This window comes from Syngnathus acus, chromosome 4, assembly GCF_901709675.1.
Source record: "Syngnathus acus chromosome 4, fSynAcu1.2, whole genome shotgun sequence".
Taxonomy (NCBI): domain Eukaryota; kingdom Metazoa; phylum Chordata; class Actinopteri; order Syngnathiformes; family Syngnathidae; genus Syngnathus; species Syngnathus acus.
In genome coordinates this window covers 2,218,278-2,235,238 of record NC_051090.1, presented here as the reverse complement: position 1 = coordinate 2,235,238, position 16,961 = coordinate 2,218,278, and the positions used below count along the sequence as shown (strand labels likewise).

Below are 16,961 nucleotides of genomic sequence, written 5' to 3'. Positions count from 1 at the left end.
TGCCACTGCATTAAGCATGAAAAGAAAACACTCCCAGACTGACGGAGGCTAAAAGCAACTCCATCCATCACCATTGGAGAGAGCGGCTTAGTGGAGCCAATGGCTGAAAAAAAAAAAACACACGCAGAGATCAACTCCGACATGGTTATAAATAAAACAGAAAGTTTGATGATGCAACAGTCATCCGAGAAACAGACGCGGGCCTTTGTTACATCTTGGGTGGACGACTGGAATGTGCTTTGTTTTGGAGTCAGCCAGCCTGCCATCAAGCTGGATGGATGGATGGATGGATGGATGGATGGATGGATGGATGGATGGATGGATGGATGGATGGAATTTCCATGCAATTTCAATACGAGGAATATCAGCCGCAGGAACACAATTCCTGTCACACATCGGGAATACGCCTGAGGAAATCCGATTTTCCGCTACCACGTCTCACATCTAAAGGACAAAATTGAGCTATATTTTTTTTCAACGGTGCAACGTGAACGCAGCATTCACACAATGATGTGTCCCGCAGCTGTGTTGAGCAATCTCCCAGGAAGAAAACGGCGCCAAGAGCTACACCCCATCATAAACAACATTGCCATATAATTTTCAAACGCACCCGAGAGGATAAGTGAAGGCAAGCGCCAGAGATGGAGATTTGCATGAGTCATCCGTGAATCTCTTGAAAAGTCCCTTCACCTTAGCGCCCTCAATCACTCGTTCCCGCGACCGTCTCGTCTTCCAATTGGTTGGCAACTATCCCACCTGTTTCCTTTTCTCCGGGCCGGCTTTATTTTCGGCTTGATCTCTTTTGAATGTCACACCTCGTATGGAAAGGAGACGCGCGCCGCTGCGGTGTCGATCACACGATTTGCGAACAAAGAGACGCGTGCGTGCGTGTGCGTGCTGGGATCAAGCCATCAAACCAAAAGAGAAACAAACACACAGAGTGGAAGAACATTGCAGGCAGGACTCGCCGGGCTCCGGCTGTGCGCGAGTTCGATCCCCCTTTCACCGTGTCTGAGGAGCATGTTAATCGGAGAGCGAGGCTGCCAAGTCAGCCCCATCCAAGATGTCTCTATCCATGTGAAGCTCGGAGAAAAACGACTGCCTCCACCTATCAACAAATGAAGTAGGCCCCCTAAATGCATTTGACCAGATTTAAAAAAGCTAAGGTCGACTTCCAAAGTGGCTCGCAAGTTTGACATTTTACACTCCCGCCGCTTCAAGGCTTTAGGAACTGTTTGTTAAAGTGGATTCGGGTTTTGCACAAGGGGGAGGCTGCGCCGTCGTGAGTCTAAGTCGGCGCTTTGAAAGCTGAAGGGCAAAAGAAGGAAGTTGAGAGAGATCTACATCGCTTGTGCTTTCACAGAGACGACTCCCGGAAGGTGATTTTCACGCCTGGTGAGAGAGTACGGAAAGAACTAGCCGTATTGAAAATAGCAAAAAATACAACCGGTCGTCTCATATAAGTGTAAAACCCGATTCGGCTCATCATCGCCATCCCTGACCGACTCGCAGTTTAAAAATCAGTGAATGAAAAGTGGGCACCTTCAAAAGCTCCGCACTGCCACAAAAGCGGCCTTTGGCTGATTCCACAATGGCGTGAGGCCGACGCACAAATTAAAAAGAGACGTCGCTCGCCTCGACCCGAATGACCCTGGCGGGGAGTCAAAGACGGCGCGTCACGCATGAGCGACTCTTTTCTTTCTCTTTAAGCCTGACGGGCTGTCGTGTCGCACGTACAATTAAACGCTTTGACATGACACACTTGGCGGCTAACATATCAACGCCGTCGCCGGGGCTCAGTCACCCGGGAACATACATCTTGGCTGATTTGCATGAAACACACTCGGGGTGAAACCCTCTGCGGTCACTTAGTATGTCTGATGGAGACGACGGAATCGATAAAAAAGCCACCGCTGGACCCCGCTCCGGTTGGCGTGTTGATTCAATAAAAAAGCAGACGGGAAAGAATGTCAGAGAATGACGCTTGAGGGTTGTTGAGGGATCATTGTGGTCCTTGCGAGAAGAAAAAAAAAGAAAAAGAGGCAGAAGCCCTGCTTTAAGCATTATAGCACAGTCATGCTAATCGTTAGCTCCTCTATGGCGTTTTTCCATTCAGTGTTAGCATTAAGCTAGCAAAACATACTGTCGTTTTAAATACAAAAGATTTGATTGATTTCATGTTTAGTTTGACAGAAATCCTCAACAACTAGTAGCAATAAACACCTTGAAGCCACCTTTTTTTCAAGAATTGTCCCGATCTGTCAAACTGTTGCTCTTTGTTAAGTGAGTCGCTTTGCCTCCCACTACCATATTTGACCCTGAGAATAATAACGGAGCGTTTTCTCGGGGAGTAGCAAGATGTAACCACATGCTGCGCCAGCTAACAAACGCTGCTTTCAAGATGACCCAAACCATGAAGCCACTGTGGAAACATTGGTTAGTTTCTTCAGAATGGTTTTTTCCAGCAGTCTAATAAAACACCCCTGGAAAAAATTTGGAAATCTTAACGCTATTGTTGTCTAATGTCCATTAACAGGGGGAAAAAACTGGACAGCCTCCACAAAGTGGCCTCAGGCTGACGCTCATTGGCAACAATCAATAGAGAAATTGGTATTTTTTCTCTTTTTTTTTTTTTCTTCCTCCCGCAATATTTTGCTCGCCTTGGATCAACAGTCATTCAAAAATATTCTGGTCATGGTTTCATTTGGAAGTCAAACAGAGTTGATTGCGATTCTTCAAGGCTAACTCCAAGCGGCTAATTTAGCGCCTAGCGCTTGGCAAAAACAGATCGATGCCAGGGGAATCGAATGAATCAGATTTATTTAAAGATTCTTTTACAGCTGGCAATGATGAAGTCACGCCGCACACTCACGAGGAGCCGCTCGCGCAACTCCAGCTCGGCTTTTCAACGCCGCCATCTCGACCTTGACCGTTTCGCCTCAATGTTCTGCAACCGTACAAAAGAACACGACTTCCTCTTGCATAGAAACAAACAGAAGCAACGTGAAAATGGAAACGCGGCAAGTTAGACTGCCAATTAAAAAGTACAGCCTCAAAAGATGAAAGGTCGGGTAGTGAGACTGCCGATACCAATCACCGATACTTGAGGCAAAAATAAAAATAAATCTAGACGTACTGGATGGATCTGTCCTTGGACTTCCAAACTGAAATTATAAACTCGGAGACACAACCCCAGTGATGGAGCAGCACTGTAGACATTCAGTAGCTCTGTTTATTCACTTCACTTGGCCAAACATTCTCCATCTGCAGCCAATATGAGCAAAACCGAAGGACAATCTGTCAAATCTGGAAAGCCCCCTCTTCATGGCCGTGAAAAACATCATTAGGATTCATTTGGCAGTCTTAAAAGAGACATGCACAACACTGTGGGAAAAGATGGCCGCTGGGAGGGGCAAGTCTGGGGAGTAGGAGGTCGCGTTCATGAATTTTACAGATGGAACAAGATGACACGGCCAGATAACGGGAAGACGAAAACAAGTTGGGTCAAAATGGCTGCAGATAAATCGTACGATAGCGTCAAAGTGAGCTCCTCTTGCTGGATCACCACAAGATAAAAACAACCAGATGCCAGTTGAACTCGCCAACGCTCTTTTTTTAAATTTTTTTTTTTTATCACATCCGCTCAACATATAAACACACAAGCAAATTGGATTCAACCACCGAGAGTTTTTATCAGTCTGAAAGCATCGTACGTATTCTCCCGTCACGGCCCCCGAGTGTGCTTTGGAGTAGCTGCTAATCAGAATAAGTGCTTCTGGAAAAGCCCAGAAATAAAAAAACGAAAGGGGGGGGGGGGGGGGCAAGAGGAAGCGGGCATCAATTCAGGTTTAAATGGCTGAACATTAAGCGTTATGTTTGCTCATTAACCTCAACATCACCTTCACGTTGGCCTTACTCGTTTCCTGACTGTGGACACGCGCGTTCCGCCCCGCCTCCTTCATTATCAGCAGGCGCTATGGCAACAAGGCATCGATTTATGCCACAGGAAATGTAGAAATGAGTCTGTCACTTTAAAGACGCGCACATCTACTTGGGCAATTGGCATTACCACTTTAGATCTCCAGACAGACTTTCTCCTTCTGTTTCAGCATCATCGCCGAGTTCAAGTACTGCATTGCAACTCGATTAATTTGCGCATGTAAATGTAGCGCCTTGGCGTTTAAATAAAAGGACTAAGTGGCAGAGGCCGTTAAGACCTGCGGCAAAATGCATCAGCGCAGTTAATGCTCCTGAAGCCGCGAAGCAACCTAAATTCTTTCTAATCCGAAGGAGCATGAAATGAGAATGTAGGCTGCTACGTTAGCATCTAGCGCTAGCCGTCAACTGGATAGCTGGCAGATGTTGTGTTGAAAAGCGACGAGAGATTTTAACTTGGCTCTTATCTAACTATTGTTGTGGATTTGAGTTCATCTTTTTGTGTTATTTAACAAGGAACACCGAGTGACATATCGACTTTTACATTAGCGTCTCCCGCTAGGCGCCAACTGGTTAGTTGCCATATGTGTCACTACAGGAAAAAAATAAAGGATAAAATATTTCAATTTGGATCTTGATTGACTGGTGTCTTGAATCCTCTTACATTGTTTGAGGTTTGATTGATTCAGTAGAATGCTACGTTAGCGTCTGTCGCTAGCCGCCAACTGATTCGCGGCCAGTCTACAGTATGTCTTGTGTGATTTATGTTGTCTGTATACTTAATACGTCCTTATATAGGTTCAATAAATATAAATTCATTTATTGATGTGAATATTACGTTAACATGGGTGATAAGTATAGGCCGGATGAACTGATAGTAGAGCGACAACCTCGACAAATTAAATTATCATTTCAATTATCGTAATGAGCTGGAAATACAGCCAAGGCTCATTTCCCTTCACCTGAAACGGAAAGACGGGCCGCGGGGTTTTTAATCTGATCGACTGCGAGTTGGTCCACTTTGATAGTGTCACTTACTGGACAGCAGTCAAGGACTGTAATCGGACATGTTGTCAATTAACAGAAGCGGCGGCTCGGGCAGGCCATCAGAGGCCTTTTTAGCGCACACTTGGCTCCAACTTCAAGGCCACAACGGAGAGAGGGCGACGCGACGCGTGGGAGGCCAAACGTCGAGTCCATATGTGGCCAGACAGTTGCCGTGCTCCATACGAGGGCCCGATCCAACTAGCTAAACACACGTTGTTGTTGTTCGTAGCGCAGTTTTCGCTAACATGATGCTTTTGTTTAGCATGACCAATTTTTTCTGTATAAAAAGAAGACGCGGCGGCGTCGGAGTCGTGGGCGAGGCGCTGATGGATGCCGACTGATGGCGAGGCTTTCCCACCTTGTCCGTGATGACACTTTAAAAAAAAAAAGTTCGCACTCCAACGCACGCATGCGTGTCTTTCATACCTCCCACGTCGGCGAGCATGCGGCCACGGCGGCGAAGTCTTTATGTCCGCCCTTCTGCCAATTTTCTACCTCCTCTTCTTGCGTTTTATCCCTCCGCAGTCTCTTAACGGGTCTCTATTGATCATACTGTTTCCTCTTTATCTTTAATCAAAAGGCCAGGAAAGTCTGTTGTTTAATTTATGAGTCACTACTCTCCCCGGCTCCCGCAGAACCACCGGCTCTTATTCATAATTAATAAAGAACGGCTAATTATCCGAACGCGGGGCCCTCACGTCGTGCTCGCCCTATATAGAGGGAAGAGAGGGAGGGGGAGGAAATAGAAAAATTTGGAGGAGGGAAGGGCAGATCGCGACACGTCACCTGTGGTCGGTTAGGATTTCAGCATCTTCATCGCATGGCCCTCAGCTGCTTTTCATCCCCGGCGGGTTGTGGGAACGCGGAGGAAATGGGACCCACTTGAGACGGAATAATACATTGGCGCCTCACGTTATTTGTTTAGAACGGCACGGCATAAAATCTCCACCGTAAACTGCGCAAATGGTCTTGAAGTGTTTCATATCCTGTTGGGGTTTCTTCAATGGAGCGAGAGATGTGGGCTGGGGCTTTAAGTCCAAATGGAAGCAGCAGATGTCTCCAAAGGCCTGCTTGCATGCTTCAGTTACGCAATGATTGAAATTTGCATTGAGATTGAAAAATGTGACATTTTTTGCTTCATTTCCATGGACATTGCGGTTTAAAGTAGGAAAATGTGCGACCGGGAGCAGGTTTTTGTTTTCACAAGACCAAATTGGAAGGCTTCAAATGTTAACTGCCTGTAAAGATGAAGCGTGTCAATCAATAATGAAAATACAAACAAATAATTCAATTGTATCAAGTCCAACTGCAGCTCCCTAATTGGTCTCTTATGCGTGTCCTGCATCAACAGATGCATTTGGTTATCTCATTGAAGGTTATTGTAAGAGTGAACTTTGACTTCACATAAACAAACTTCACTTTGGCATCCTTCAGCCTTTCAAAACGATTCCAAAATCTAATTGTATGGAATTCTCTTTTTTTTTTTTCACATGCAGATGACCAAAAATGTAGCATCATGTTTACTCACACAGAGCTCCAAGAAAAAGTCTTAAATACAGTGCCGGTGAAACACACCAACTGCTTGTTTGAATTCTGCCAAGCAACAGCAGCATTGATTATGTGTAAATGAACAACCGTTAAAGCTCTTGAACCGCAGAAAAGGAACACTGATTCTTTTGAAGAAGGGGGAGGAGAAGGTGATGGAAGAGGAGGAGATTCTTTTTTTTTTTTTTTTTAATTGCGCCTAAGGGCAATTTGATGATGCAGGGGGAATTCTGCCTAGCAACAAGTAGCATAAATGACATTATGTCCCCAAAAATGAATTTTGTTGGATTGGACATCTCAGACAGAGAAAATTTCAACATGATCCAAAATAAGTGTGGAATAAAAAAAAATCTCAGCTGGGATTCCTTGACACGCTACAATAATCCAAAGTGGTAGTAGCATTTGGTTATTGTTGTGAATTGGTCACACAATTCTGCGGAGAAGCATTATCAAAGTCATTATGTTGAGCAACAACAGCCCTCGCTACCTTTCAGCATTCATGGTAATCGAATTCAAAAGTCACCTTGGAGACAGTTATATTCTCCCTTTTTCCTTTTAATGTGCAAGTAATATAAGGCAATCTTATGTGAATGTCCCCCAACATACAAAAGTGCACCTTTGAAAGGCAAACACGACTAACTAGGGAGAATATCTTTTTAGATTTTCTCAGAAACTATCACGATGACCAGTTTCCATTCTTGATTTGAAAACAACCAATGAGGTTAGCTTAATGCTAACACACAAACGGCATAAACAGGCTAATGAATCGCATCAACCTTGAAACAATGATCACAAATGGTGAAGCAACACATATAGATAGACAAACAACTCTGGCCATCAAAATTGAACTAAATAAACAAAACAATGTGATCTCCATATCCAGACTGCGAAGCGTCTTGACTAAGACTCCCCAAGTCGTACTGATCTTGCCTTTCTGAACTTCAATAGAAACATAAAAAATAAAAAAGATACAGCAAGCCTCTTACTCTCAAATGCCACTCTAATGATGCATTTCCCCGTAAGATCAAGGACAGACCTTTAGAGCCGAAGGTGAAAGGTCCGACTAGCAAGTTACGGTTCAGCTAAAGGTCAACTCCGATTACGAAGCTTCGCTTCGCAACAGTCGACAGCGAGCGACTCGTGAAGCGCTTTCATCATAAAAAAAAACGTAGAAATTCCTCTCACACGCGCCACGGCGAGAGCTTTCGGAGAGACGACATCAAACGCTTCGGAATTATTCGTCTGTTGCAATCGGCGGCAAGCAGGCAGGAGGCGGATAAAAAAATAAATAAAAAAAATTGCTATCTCAGATGACATTCTGCATCCTCAACTGAATCCTTTGGCATCCAAAATAATACAATCTGAGAAACGCAGAAAGTAACTCGGCAAAAAGACACTTTGGATAATTTATTGCAGTAAAACTAATGTTGCTCGCCCCCTCCCACTCCGGTTCCCCTCTGAGTGGAATGAAAATAGACAAAGTTCAAGTTTACCGTCTGCTTCTGCTCAACAGGGAGTTCACAACGGGAGCGGACGTTATTACAATGGTATGCTATCACTTATCAGGGAATATCTGTTCTTCCGTCTTGAATTACATGACAAATTTCCGATGAACACTCCAGTCGCTTTTCCACTGGGATGAGCAAGCTCGCTGATTGCCGTCGCCAATATCTTTTATTCGTCTAACACAATGCTAGGCACGTGTCGGATGGGTAGAAATTTCCCATCTAACCGACGAGCAGATGTTCCGAGGGTTCGGTCAGAAAGGCTTCGGTGATTAGCCACAAGGTCCGAGTTAGCGCTAAGGCGATGCGTGGCCCTCAAACGGAGCATGGTTGTCCTGGAAACAGCTTCAGTTCGTTCTCCACCCACCGCTTGCTTTTTTTTGCGACAAATTGCTCACTTTCACACAAGCGAGCTCGCCCTCATGACACTTTTGCATGCCAGACAAAAACAGACACATTCTTGGGTCTGTTGAAAAGGCCTCGTCTTTTACGTACTAGACTTGGTGAAGCAGCATTTGGCTCATTGTCAAAGTTTATTGGATCATGTAAGCCGAACCTATAAAAGCAAAACATTTAATTAAATATTTTTAAATAAACAAATTATTCCTTGTTTTTGTTAAAAAAAAAAATCACTTAAAATCAGGTGAAATTGAAGTAAGATTTTTTTTTCAAAATCATCATAAGGAGTTCTGATTAATAAAAATATTTCTATTAAATCAGCCATCCCATTAAAAATGTATTTGAAAGATTATGATTAAATTTAAGTAAATCAATTTCATCAAATAAGCAAAAAACAACAACCGTGGCAACGATGACTTCGGAACAGGCCGAAATCCCATAAATAATAAAAAAATAATATCTAAAAGAAAGGAGGATCAAGGAAATTTAGTCTGCTTTCAACTCGACATGGTCGTAATCATCAATTTGGTTTCATCGTTACGAGTTAAAACATGCAGAAGGCTTCGACCAGCTCATTAAAAAATAAAATTGAAAAGAAAGAAGAGATCAAGCAAATTCCCTTTGAGGCTGGACCGCAGAAAGTCCAAGTGGGAATTATCCTACATTTTAGAAAAATAGGTAAGGGGTCAAACACAATAACGTTTTTTTTTTTTTTTTTGGGGGGTTGAACTTTCAGAATGATTGATGATGTGGCACACAAAAGGTGTATCGCGCCCGAAGCCCGGCTCAAATGGGAGCTAAATTTAGACGCACAGGTAGCTGTCATTATGGGCCCATGACTGTGAAGCTTTTGTGTTCTTCTATAATGAACCCCCCCCACCCCAACACCTGTCTCCCTTGCCTCCCCCCCTCCCCTCCCTGGGACGACCACTCAGGTCAGACTAAATATAACTCGCCCCGTTCGGCGCAAGCACCCACCGGCAGCAGCATCGACCCGACGCCTCCTAATGTGCGCCAAACTATGTACAGCGAGCGGGCCCGCCTCCAGAGTCTCATCTCAGCCCCTTTTATAGGAACACGGCGACACTACGCAGGACATGAATAACAAACAGGAATCTATTGGCACCCAAGAGGCGGCCGTGAAATGTCCTCTCTGATTAGAGTTGCAATGCAGAGAGTGTCAGTTTATCTTTGGGCGGCCGGGAAAGGCAAAGTGATGGAACACAAAACAGACAAAAACAGAGCAAAACTCAAAAGTAGCATGCTCAGGATGGACGGCTGCTCAACATGATGCCAAACAAGAAAAAATCACATTTGAGGGTGTCTTTTTTGTCTTCGCATTGTAATTAAAGGAAACTCCCAACCAAAAATATCTAACATGCGGTGTGGTTGTATTTTAATATAGTTGAGAACGATCTGGAGATAAGATTTTCAAAGCATAGAAAGATGAAAGGAGTTCATCGGAGTAACAAACGTAATTGCTCTAATAATTAGCATAACGCTGTGTGTGTTTTGTTTTTTGGCCTTGGCTTGCACATTCTCACCTTTCTTGTTTGGACAAGTTTCTTTTCACTGCTTCCCTGATGCTAATGCTAGGCAGCGTGATGGCTAGCAAACGTTAGCATTCGTATCAGATTGACGCCTACCAATTATGCAAGAATTTGAAAATAACAAGGCTATTTCTTGATGTATAGTATAGTATACTGCAGTAGGATGGTATAGCATAGCGTACAACATCATACTAGTAGTTAAGATTAGCATATAGTATGTTAGCATACTATATACTGTAGACGTCTAAATGAAAGTAACCTAGCCAAAATGACCAATTTTATACTGTAGAAATTCTTAATGTCTTTTTAATCACGGAGTGCTCAGGGATGCTGTTAAAATATATGCTTTTTGCCAGTTACTTGGGAAATAATCTGAATACATGAGCTCTTTTCCCAGTCACAAAGTCAGCGAAAAGCACCTTAAAGTGTGACACCGGGATGCTTTGGTTGATCCTATTCCAAAAGTACGTGAGACGATTATGGCAGAGCAGTCACGGCTTTGCTTTGCAATTCTGAGCTAAAAAAAAAAAGATGTGGGAAAAATAATATTTTCTCAGAATATTGCAAATCTGGAGCCAAAAAAATAAATTCCCAGGAGCGACGCGAGAATTCTAGGACAATCTTATGATTGTCAGCCTCTGACGAAGCGTCTAACACTGCAGGCAGTGGCAGCAGGGTAATAAAAAAAGAAGATAAAGTGATTAGGCAAACGCTGGCTGCAAAGCTGCCCGTTCGCCTTACAAATGTGAGCCGGGCTACTTTATGTCGATACAGCAGCAAGCGCAAAACAGAAACACGGCAGTCCATCACTGTCTAAGGGCCGCGGCGTGTATCAGGAAGTGGATAACAACATTCTGGCCATCGCCTTCCTGCCTCCGTTACCGTGGAAACAGTCGCCCGTGTCGGAAGAGGCAATTCTATTACGGCAGCTGGGCCGGCCAGCAAATGCGACTATAAAACATGACTTAACAGTTCGAGGCGGAGCGGAAGGAAGTGGTAAAGAATACATACCGGGCAATGGAGGGGGGGGGAGACCACTTCCACGGAAAAGACAGCAGGATGCTTGAGGTCAAAGTTTTCACCCCTCAAACGTGGTGGGTCCAGACACCGGGGTGGTCATGAACGTTCCATCTTCAGGTACCCGTCACTAGGAAAAAAATGGAAAAAAAGTCAGCAATTATGGTACTGTGATGAAAAAATGGGCAGGAGTACATATAATAATTCCAGTAATTGGTTTTGCGATTGGGTTTGTAAGTAGAACCGTTTGTAAGTCAAAGCAAAGTTTCCCATAGGAATCAATGTAAAAGCAAATAATGCGTACCAGACTATACCAAAGTCACACCTTTTGCCCTATTTTTCCACGTAAAACCAAGACAACAGTTTTATTGATACTTTTTCAAACCTTTATAACAAAAACTAAAAGTCACTTTATTCTTAACCTCCTAACTCGGTTTCAGCAGGTTCTAATTTTCGACAATTGCTAAAAATACCCCCGAGAAGACAGAAAAAGTCCGGCTAAATTATGATTATGTAGCCGGGGGAATATTGCATGTGGTTCCTCGCAGTTTTTTGGCAAGTCTGCCCGGTAACAACATTAGCGGCTAATGCGCACTTGGCACCGTTGCGATCACGACTGTTATCAAAGTGCGTCCGATTACGCACAAAGTGGACGAGGACGGCGGCTTTGGAACGCGGCCAGGAGCAATAAGTTGCTTAAGCCCACTCGCCCCATTCAACGAGGCTTCCCGAAATGTATTCACAGCTTCTTCGTCTTTGACATCCATCCCTCCTCCCCCGCCCCGCGCTCATAATGGACCTTTTGAGTCACTCCATTTGTCTTCCATCATTTGCCCAAAGCTAAATCCTTTCTTGATACGGCCTTTGTTTGTCTTTCTCCGCCCCCACGCCATCTCAGCGAAGGCTAAGCCGTCTCGCTCGTGCCGAGCGACAAAGCTTGATAGCAGACGGCGAGTGAAGGTCAACGGGGAGCCTGCGGGAGAACGGTGACCGACAGGGATCAAATACTAATCGATATCGAACGCCGGCTGACTCGCTGTGCGCTCAGTTACGCTTTTTCACACTCTGGCGGCCGAGTCTGCGACGGTGTCAAAGTGCAGTCGGCCTATCGGGTTTCTGTTCTTCCGTTCGAGCTGCGATGACCCGGCGGTGCGAGTGACCCCGGCACGCCTGGGAATCATCGACATGCGTGTCGTGTTACCGGCCGGTTTATGGCCGGCTTACTTTGTTCTTGGGTGAAAGACACCAGACCGCAATACCTGAGCGGGCTCACGTTACTCCCGGTCCAGTCACGTCAGCGCTTTTGTGCGACGGGACCGACGTGGCACAATGGAAGCCCCGAGGCTTCCGACGGGCCCACCCGAGTAGATGTTCGAACCCTGACCCGAAGCGCCGTGGCACAAAGACTGGAAATTTGATTCAGGTGACTTTCCTGAGGTTCAGATTGCCGACATTGCCGCAAGGTGACTTCACCGAGCAGCCGAGGCGGCATCAAAGACCCGCTCGGTAACGTTAACCCGTTTATTGTTCTGTAGACGCGTCATCTGGATGAATCGCGAGATGATTCAATCAGTGTCGAGGGAATTCCGGAACATTCGGTATCGGTGATACCAGCTTCTGCTTTACTTGAAAGAGACCATTTCAAAGAGGTATTAACGTGACAACGTTTATCGGTGCGGTCGCACATCTGTGTAATATCAAGTCGAGAATCGTTTATGTAACGTGAGCGCAATGAATCGCAGCTGGATCTGAATCGGGAACTAGATCGAATTAGATTAGGAAAGGTGCACCCAATATTGCGGCCAGTGATTGTTTGCGTTTCAAATTGAATGACACAATCGTTGACTGGAAAGAGCGAGAGCGTCTGTATTTGGGAGACGGCAGACTAAACAAAACAGAACTTTTCCCAATCGGGAACACATGTTTCACCCTTGCTGCCAGACATTTTGAATCGGGGAAATCGTGTCACTTGGTAACCACAACTTTCAAATCAGGTGACTGAGATGAAATCCCAATTTTGCCTCGGGGTTCTCAATCACATATAACTCTGACAGAAAATGGTGTTTTGGAAGATGTTCTACTAATATAAACAATGGCAAGGAGGTCACAGTTTGTTTTTCAACATTTCGATTTACTGCCCTGCGAATGGAATTCTGCCGAGAACAAAGGATGCGTGTCGCACTCTGATCGTAATTACAAACAAAATGGCACTCAGATGCCGAGCGCAATTACAACGGCCGCTACAGAAAGCTCAATCGGAAGGTGGCATTTGGGAGGAAATACAAAAAGACGCAGTTGGGAAATGTCAACCGGAGACGACCTCGACCGACCCAACATGCGGAGAATTTCTCTCTGACCTCTTTCCGTATCGTGCAACTTCAAATTGAGGGAGTGCGTGTCGGAAGGAAAAGTTTGGAGAGAATTTGTCTCTTGACTAATGAAGACCTATCCGCAGCGCTTTGCAGCCTCCGCGTCACCTCGCTTGATACACGACTTGGCTAGCTCGCCGGCGGCCCACATTAGCGTCTCGGCGCTCACCTCGCCTCCTCATCCTGATGGCCGAGCTTGCTAGGGACTGTCACATTAACTACCTTCTCGCTCTCGCACGGGTAAAGCAGGTCACACTCTCCGGTGTTATGGCTCCTCTGGGCGACTTCGTGAAACTTCTACAAATAAAGTGCGAGGGGAAATAAGCAATGTTTGGTTTGATTGAACTCATCCCAAAATGCAAAACATTGCTTTTAAAAATTAGGACAAGTGTCAATATCCTTCTTGTGACTGGCACTTTGATCATTCGGAATCTCAAAATATTCCCTTCCTACGCAATATATTTTATAATATTTATGGGAACATACTATATATATTTTTTCATATTTTTATATACATATATTATATTTATTTCTTTATTTTATTGTTGTGCAAAACGGCAATACTTGTACAGTTATCCATTTTCTCAGGAGGTACTTTTGAAAAATTTGAAGACCACTCATCTACTCTGTTCATCACAACAAGAGGAAGTTGAAAGCGGCTCGCATTGAACCTGCTTGCTCTGTTTCTCCCCAGCCGCATTCAGCGGAGGAAATAGAAAATACACAGCGACCTTTTCACGCACGCTTTACCGAGTCTAAGCACGACTCCCACGATGTCTCGGTGAAAACAACCGAAGGAAGTTGGAAAAGAAGGTAAGGCCTGGACCCCGTCTCACCTCGGTAAACCAAACTCCATTTAAATCTAAAGTGACACTCAAACATTGTGACAGATTCCGACACTGCAACAAGCCATTCTCACTTTCCACGTATCAAAGCCCGCAGTTGGTTTTGCAGGTGCGGCCGGCGGCCGTTAAACAAAAGCCGGCGTGCGGTTACGAGTAGAACATTTGGGTAGGTCGGGCGGGTCGAGTAACCCGAGATCGTTGTTCGAGAGCACTTTCCACTCACATGTTACCAGTTGGACAGCTGGTGCTTTGCTCTTTCGCTAATGTTGCGTGATAATCCTTGGAAACGTGCTGGAGAGTCTCGAGGAGAGTCCAAACGTGAGGGAAGGAGGCGCCACGTCATGACGGACAAGCAAAATGGCCCATCGAAAAAAAGATGGGGAAAGGTGCGAGGTGTCTGATTGCTTTGCTGGACGGTGATTACTCGAATGTCTGCGGAAGATGCTTTGCGGCTGTCGGAGGGAGGCGAGCGAGGAGTCGGTAGTCATCATCACCGAGATCAAAAGCTTGTCGGCTTGTTCTGCCTGCAGCGCTCCTCTAAAGTTTGCAAGACTGGATGAGTGGGAAGGAGGAAGAGATGGAGCAGAAAATGGGGGGGGGTGGGGGGTCTGCATCAAGAACTTTCTTGAAGAACTTGCTCATTTAAACCAGACTTGACTACTTCTGGTCTTAACTCTGATAGGAAGAAAAGTTTCTTCAGACACTGAATATTCAGAATCTTCAACTGGACAGCCAAAGTTCAAACCTGAAAAGTCAACAACTAAAGGTCTCCAAACACTAACAAGTCTCCACTCAAGCAGCCGCAGGAGCTTCTGGATGACAACCTTGGAGCGACCCTGCACAAGCTCAAAGATAAACTTTTCTGCCTCTTAACCTGAAAGGGATTAAAGGGTGCACAAAAAAAAAAAATCAAAGATATTCTCTGCCATAATCTCCAGCGCTGAGCTCAGCTGTGTTCGAGAATACCCGAGCGGAGAAAGTCAAATCACATGCTGATGTTTCTCACCCCCCCCCCAAAAAAAACCCGACTTTGCTGACAGCCTGCTCGAGAGGCACACTTTGCGAAAATCCCAACATCTGCCAGTGCCAAGCGCCGCCAGCGAAACACAGACGATTGCCAGCAGCATTAAGGTATGGCAAATGAGCTCTGCGAACACAAAAGAGCCGAGTGGGGAGGGGAGGGGGGGAGGCGAGAGACGGCATCTAATTCATTCAGGGAACGCCGCCATGGCAGCGTGGAAATCAATCACCGTAGCTCTTTATCATATCAGGGCAAAGGCATTAGCGGGTATTTTACCTCTCTGCCTTTGAGAAGCCTTTGTGGGGGGGGGGGGGGGGGAAGTGTGATTATTTAACAGTGTCACCGTCCTTCCGACGCTCACTGCGATTATTTACGTAAAGTGAGTTGTTAGCGTGCGACAGCTAGTATCAACGTCCTCCAATCAAAGCGCGTGACAGCCATCGAGAAAATGAAGCCGGTCTTTCGAAATTGCGCAAACATCAACTGTGACCCCTGTGGGTATTTTTTATTTTTTTTCACCTCGCCAACTGGATGACAGCCTGGGTGCTCCCCTAAAATAAAATAAAGTGGTAGACGGGAAAGTGTGAGATTGAGGTGTGCTGGAAATTTAACGGCGTGATGGTTGTCAGACAAATAGAGGCAATTCCTCGGAGATGATTGAATGTTGCGGTAAATGTTAAGCCGAGAAGATAAGCGGCCTTGCTTTATCTGGCCCGGTGTCCAAAGCGGTCCGACAACACTGAATGCATTTAATCACAGCTACAGACACCGGAACACCAAAACCCAAGAATCTTAATGTGAATCAGCAACAAGTAGCTAAAAAAAAGAATTATCAGTCAAGATCATGTCCTCTCGAAGGAATTCTCACTTCTGCCTTTAGGCAGACGTTTTAAAGTTCCCCCATAAGAAAAATAACCGGCATTATTGTATTTTTTTTTTTTTTGTTCCATTCATGGGCTAACCAAGCATGAATGCACACTGGGAAGCTACAAATCCCTCATGGGATGAATCAAGTTGTTTGTATTTGACTCTGAGATTTGTGGAGTGGATGCTTGACGTTTTTCTCCGCTTTTTGATCTGAAACTGGTGTTTTTTTTAAGATGCGCTCACTGGCATGATTCCAGTCAAGTCATGTGACCAGCATCGCCTGCTGAGTCATAAAAAGAAAGCTATAAGCACCTCCTGCATATGCCTGACTTACGTTTCATGCATTATTCACCGAGGAAATAAAGAAACGCTGGGAATGTGGACCAAAGCGAACAAAAAGTCCTGGCTCAGCGTTACTTGCGGCGTTTGATGGAAATCACTTGATAAACAGCGTGGACGGAGTCCGACGGGAGGAAGAGCAAGACGAAGACATCTGCGTTTTTGAGCGCTTGCACTTTTCGAGCTCTGTGCTGTTGCTTTGGCAAACATCCCGACACCTCTGCTGCTGAGCGCCGGCCAAACACGACGCGGCCCACCAAACGGAATTCAACTGAGCAAAATTCTGACCTGCCCCGGATGAATTCACTTTTCCTACTTTATAGCACACGATGAATATGACTCAAAAACCACACGAGGCCCATAAATTTGCTTCTCTTATTATATGTTAGCATTAAGCTAAAAGGAAAATTATTCATTAAATATGACGCTACAACATCTCATTCAGCTAAAGGACAAATATGAATTAAATTAATTATTAATTAAATATGACATCTCATTAAGCTAAAGGGAAATTATTAAAA

General features: G+C 45.0%; 1 protein-coding gene across 3 annotated transcripts in view; it reads right to left on the bottom strand.

Annotated features, from left to right (window-relative positions):
• sema6bb (sema domain, transmembrane domain (TM), and cytoplasmic domain, (semaphorin) 6Bb) overlaps positions 1-16,961 on the bottom strand; it is a 73,347-nt gene that overhangs the window by 41,350 nt on the left and 15,036 nt on the right. For all 3 annotated transcript variants that reach the window (XM_037249088.1, XM_037249087.1, XM_037249089.1), the window contains one exon: positions 10,994-11,129. The gene's annotated coding sequence lies outside the window, so the exon portion shown is untranslated. The remainder of the gene's footprint in view (positions 1-10,993; positions 11,130-16,961) is intronic.